Here is a 6,049-nt window from a genome sequence, read left to right as displayed (position 1 = left end):
GGTTCTTGATTAAGTTTAATTAATTGTATGTGCTTTGAAGAGCCAATGTTATCTCACAAAACAAAAACTCAAACACTATGCTACCCTCATTAAACTTCTTGGAATTCCTCTTAATTTTGAAACTGAATACACAAAGATATGTATGTACAAACCATAAAAACAATATGGTTTGTATTAGATATAGCAAATAGTGGGAAGAAAAAATATATATTAAGAATGAGCTATTTGTGCTCGCTTCGGCAGCACATATACTAAAATTGGAACGATAAGAGAAGATTAGCATGGCCCCTGCGCAAGGATGACATGCAAATTCGTGAAGCATTCCATATTTTTATAATAAATGGTAAAGCCCAACATAAGGAGGCAAGCTATACCCTAGAAGAAGCAAGAAACTAATCGTCTTGGCAACAAAACAAAGAGAATGAAAGCACACAAACATAACCTCACATCCAAATATGAATATAAAGGGAAACAATAATCACTATTCCTTAATATCTCTCAATATCAATGGCCTCAACTCCCCAATAAAAAGACATAGATTAACAAACTGGATACGCAACGAGGACCCTGCATTCTGCTGCCTACAGGAAACACACCTCAGAGACAAAGACAGACACTACCTCAGAGTGAAAGGCTGGAAAACAACTTTCCAAGCAAATGGTCAGAAGAAGCAAGCTGGAGTAGCCATTCTAATATCAAATAAAATCAATTTCCAACTAAAAGTCATCAAAAAAGATAAGGAAGGACACTTCATATTCATCAAAGGAAAAATCCACCAAGATGAACTCTCAATCCTAAATATCTATGCCCCAAATACAAGGGCACCTACATACGTAAAAGAAACCTTACTAAAGCTCAAAGCACACATTGCACCTCACACAATAATAGTGGGAGATTTCAACACCCCACTCTCATCAATGGACAGATCATGGAAACAGAAATTAAACAGTGATGTCGACAGACTAAGAGAAGTCATGAGCCAAATGGACTTAACGGATATTTATAGAACATTCTATCCTAAAGCAAAAGGATATACCTTCTTCTCAGCTCCTCATGGTACTTTCTCCAAAATTGACCATATAATTGGTCAAAAAACGGGCCTCAACAGGTACAGAAAGATAGAAATAATCCCATGCGTGCTATCGGACCACCACGGCCTAAAACTGGTCTTCAATAACAATAAGGGAAGAATGCCCACATATACGTGGAAATTGAACAATGCTCTACTCAATGATAACCTGGTCAAGGAAGAAATAAAGAAAGAAATTAAAAACTTTTTAGAATTTAATGAAAATGAAGATACAACATACCCAAACTTATGGGACACAATGAAAGCTGTGCTAAGAGGAAAACTCATAGCGCTGAGTGCCTGCAGAAAGAAACAGAAAAGAGCATATGTCAGCAGCTTGACAGCACACCTAAAAGCTCTAGAACAAAAAGAAGCAAATACACCCAGGAGGAGTAGAAGGCAGGAAATAATCAAACTCAGAGCTGAAATCAACCAAGTAGAAACAAAAAGGACCATAGAAAGAATCAACAGAACCAAAAGTTGGTTCTTTGAGAAAATCAACAAGATAGATAAACCCTTAGCCAGACTAACGAGAGGACACAGAGAGTGCGTCCAAATTAACAAAATCAGAAATGAAAAGGGAGACATAACTACAGATTCAGAGGAAATTCAAAAAATCATCAGATCTTACTATAAAAACCTATATTCAACAAAACTTGAAAATCTTCAGGAAATGGACAATTTCCTAGACAGATACCAGGTATCAAAGTTAAATCAGGAACAGATAAACCAGTTAAACAACCCCATAACTCCTAAGGAAATAGAAGCAGTCATTAAAGGTCTCCCAACCAAAAAGAGCCCAGGTCCAGACGGGTTTAGTGCAGAATTCTATCAAACCTTCATAGAAGACCTCATACCAATATTATCCAAACTATTCCACAAAATTGAAACAGATGGAGCCCTACCGAATTCCTTCTACGAAGCCACAATTACTCTTATACCTAAACCACACAAAGACACAACAAAGAAAGAGAACTTCAGACCAATTTCCCTTATGAATATCGACGCAAAAATACTCAATAAAATTCTGGCAATCCGAATTCAAGAGCACATCAAAACAATCATCCACCATGATCAAGTAGGCTTCATCCCAGGCATGCAGGGATGGTTTAATATACGGAAAACCATCAACATGATCCATTATATAAACAAACTGAAAGAACAGAACCACATGATCATTTCATTAGATGCTGAGAAAGCATTTGACAAAATTCAACACCCCTTCATGATAAAAGTCCTGGAAAGAATAGGAATTCAAGGCCCATACCTAAACATAGTAAAAGCCATATACAGCAAACCAGTTGCTAACATTAAACTAAATGGATAGAAACTTGAAGCAATCCCACTAAAATCAGGGACTAGACAAGGCTGCCCACTCTCTCCCTACTTATTCAATATAGTTCTTGAAGTTCTAGCCAGAGCAATCAGACAACAAAAGGAGATCAAAGGGATACAGATCGGAAAAGAAGAGGTCAAAATATCACTATTTGCAGATGACATGATAGTATATTTAAGTGATCCCAAAAGTTCCACCAGAGAACTACTAAAGCTGATAAACAACTTCAGCAAAGTGGCTGGGTATAAAATTAACTCAAATAAATCAGTTGCCTTCCTCTATACAAAAGAGAAACAAGCCGAGAAAGAAATTAGGGAAACGACACCCTTCATAATAGACCCAAATAATATAAAGTACCTCGGTGTGACTTTAACCAAGCAAGTAAAAGATCTGTACAATAAGAACTTCAAGACACTGAGGAAAGAAATTGAAGAAGACCTCAGAAGATGGAAAGATCTCCCATGCTCATGGATTGGCAGGATTAATATAGTAAAAATGGCCATTTTACCAAAAGCAATCTACAGATTCAATGCAATCCCCATCAAAATACCAATCCAATTCTTCAAAGAGTTAGACAGAACAATTTGCAAATTCATCTGGAATAACAAAAACCCCAGGATAGCTAAAGCTATCCTCAACAATAAAAGGACTTCAGGGGGAATCACTATCCCTGAACTCAAGCAGTATTACAGAGCAATAGTGATAAAAACTGCATGGTATTGGTACAGAGACAGACAGATAGACCAATGGAATAGAATTGAAGACCCAGAAATGAACCCACACACCTATGGTCACTTGATTTTTGACAAAGGAGCCAAAACCATCCAATGGAAAAAAGATAGCATTTTCAGCAAATGGTGCTGGTTCAACTGGAGGGCAACATGTAGAAGAATGCAGATCGATCCATGCTTATCACCCTGTACAAAGCTTAAGTCCAAGTGGATCAAGGACCTCCACATCAAACCAGACACACTCAAACTAATAGAAGAAAAACTAGGGAAACATCTGGAACACATGGGCACTGGAAAAAATTTCCTGAACAAAACACCAATGGCTTATGCTCTAAGATCAAGAATCGACAAATGGGATCTCATAAAACTGCAAAGCTTCTGTAAGGCAAAGGACACTGTGGTTAGGACAAAACGGCAACCAACAGATTGGGAAAAGATCTTTACCAATCCTACAACAGATAGAGGGCTTATATCCAAAATATACAAAGAACTCAAGAAGTTAGACCGCAGGGAAACAAATAACCCTATTTAAAAATGGGGTTCAGAGCTAAACAAAGAATTCACAGCTGAGGAATGCCGAATGGCTGAGAAACACCTAAAGAAATGTTCAACATCTTTAGTCATAAGGGAAATGCAAATCAAAACAACCCTGAGATTTCACCTCACACCAGTGCGATTGGCTAAGATCAAAAACTCAGGTGACAGCAGATGCTGGCGAGGATGTGGAGAAAGAGGAACACTCCTCCATTGTTGGTGGGATTGCAGACTGGTAAAACCATTCTGGAAATCAGTCTGGAGATTCCTCAGAAAATTGGACATTGAACTGCCTGAGGATCCAGCTATACCTCTCTTGGGCATATACCCAAAAGATGCCTCAACATATAAAAGAGACACGTGCTCCACTATGTTCATCGCAGCCTTATTTATAATAGCCAGAAAGTGGAAAGAACCCAGATGCCCTTCAACAGAGGAATGGATACAGAAAATGTGGTACATCTACACAATGGAATATTACTCAGCTATCAAAAACAACGAGTTTATGAAATTCGTAGGCAAATGGTTGGAACTGGAAAATATCATCCTGAGTGAGCTAACCCAATCACAGAAAGACATACATGGTATGCACTCATTGATAAGTGGCTATTAGCCCAAATGCTCGAATTACCCTAGATCCCTAGAACAAACGAAACTCAAGACGGATGATCAAAATGTGAATGCTTCACTCCTTCTTTAAATGAGGAAAAAGAATACCCTTGGCAGGGAAGGGAGGGGCAAAGATTAAAACAGAGACTGAAGGAACACCCATTCAGAGCCTGCCCCACATGTGGCCCATACATATACAGCCACCCAATTAGACAAGATGGATGAAGCAAAGAAGTGCAGACCGACAGGAGCCGGATGTAGATCGCTCCTGAGAGACACAGCCAGAATACAGCAAATACAGAGGCGAATGCCAGCAGCAAACCACTGAACTGAGAATAGGTCCCCTACTGAAGGAATCAGAGAAAGAACTGGAAGAGCCTGAAGGGGCTCGAGACCCCAAAATTACAACAATGCCAAGCAACCAGAGCTTCCAGGGACTAAGCCACTACCTAAAGACTATACATGGACTGACCCTGGACTCTGACCCCATAGGTAGCAATGAATATCCTAGTAAGAGCACCAGTGGAAGGGGAAGCCCTGGGTCCTGCTAAGACTGAACCCCCAGTGAACTAGTCTATGGGGGGAGGGCGGCAATGGGGGGAGGGTTGGGAGGGGAACACCCATAAGGAAGGGGAGGGGGGAGGGGGATGTTTGCCCGGAAACCGGGAAAGGGAATAACACTCGAAATGTATATAAGAAATACTCAAGTTAATAATAATAAAAAAAAGAATGAGCTATTCAGTTAAGTTATGGAAAATTTATTTTATAAAATAGGATCTTCTAATCATAAAATTTTATGCAGTTTCTTTTTGATCCTATAATCACTGTCCATGTATGTACCTCATGAAGTCCGTCAAACAAACATGTAAAAGCAAGGTTAGGCTCAGGGACATTTTTCTATAATAAATATGGGAATATATATTTGTATGTGTTCATGAATTATTTCTGTAGGAATGTGAAGAAACAAGGTAGCTTGAGTTGGGATAAAGCTTCCTTAACATTCCGTGCTTTTGCATTGTTCCAGTTTGCTAGCTACATATATGTCACTTAATTACTAATATAATAATTTTAACAGTGGTACATTTAAACACTGAAGCAACTGTGAACTTATTACCACTTTTTACCAGGCATTTTGCTTTTCCTGTGTCTTCCTTTGAGCACCTTCTCCACAGCTTTCCTGTTAGAATGCTCTTCAGTCTTGCTGACTCTTTTCAGATCTGTGTCACAAATGACCGTTATTAGTTACCTACTTTTCCTACCATATTTTGAGGATTATTTAATGCTTTCTAAAACAATGACATTTCTGAAAATGATTATATATTTTCATGTGCCATACTGAAAGCACACACATATTAAGTCTTTTGCTTTCCTCTTCTTTTGGGTGGTAGCTACTTAGACGTCTTCCAATGCATTTTATGCAATCCCTTTATTACTGAGTTGCATCTCTCTTTCATAAGGCAGATGTTTAAGAAATAAAATAATTATTATTTATTATTCTTTTATTTTATTATGGCTTTAATGAATTCTAAAGAAAAAGTAGACACATTTTTATTCACTCATCACAATGATGCAAATTGGCTTCATATTAAAGCAGCATTTCACGAGTCTTTAACTGCACACATTAGAAAAGATATGGTTTTTACGTCTACTTAGAATTTATAGCAGCAATATTAGCCCAAAATTAACATCTTTCTAAATTTGAGGTGTCAAAGTAGTTTCTATTTATCTAGAAACTAAAAGCACACAATTTGTTTATTCATTCCTTCAGGG

At 38.1% G+C, this 6,049-nt stretch overlaps 1 non-coding gene across 1 annotated transcript; it reads left to right on the top strand.

The window, feature by feature from the left end:
* Window positions 1-227: 227 nt before the first annotated feature.
* On the top strand, window positions 228-333 carry Rnu6-173 (RNA, U6 small nuclear 173). The gene has a single exon (XR_015678620.1). It is a non-coding gene; the product is annotated as a U6 spliceosomal RNA (small nuclear RNA).
* The last annotated feature ends 5,716 nt before the right edge of the window (window positions 334-6,049 follow it).

This window comes from Rattus norvegicus, chromosome 2 (genome assembly GCF_021556685.1).
Source record: "Rattus norvegicus strain SHRSP/BbbUtx chromosome 2, alternate assembly SHRSP_T2T, whole genome shotgun sequence".
Lineage (NCBI taxonomy): Eukaryota > Metazoa > Chordata > Mammalia > Rodentia > Muridae > Rattus > Rattus norvegicus.
This window is presented reverse-complemented; position numbering and strand designations above follow the sequence as displayed.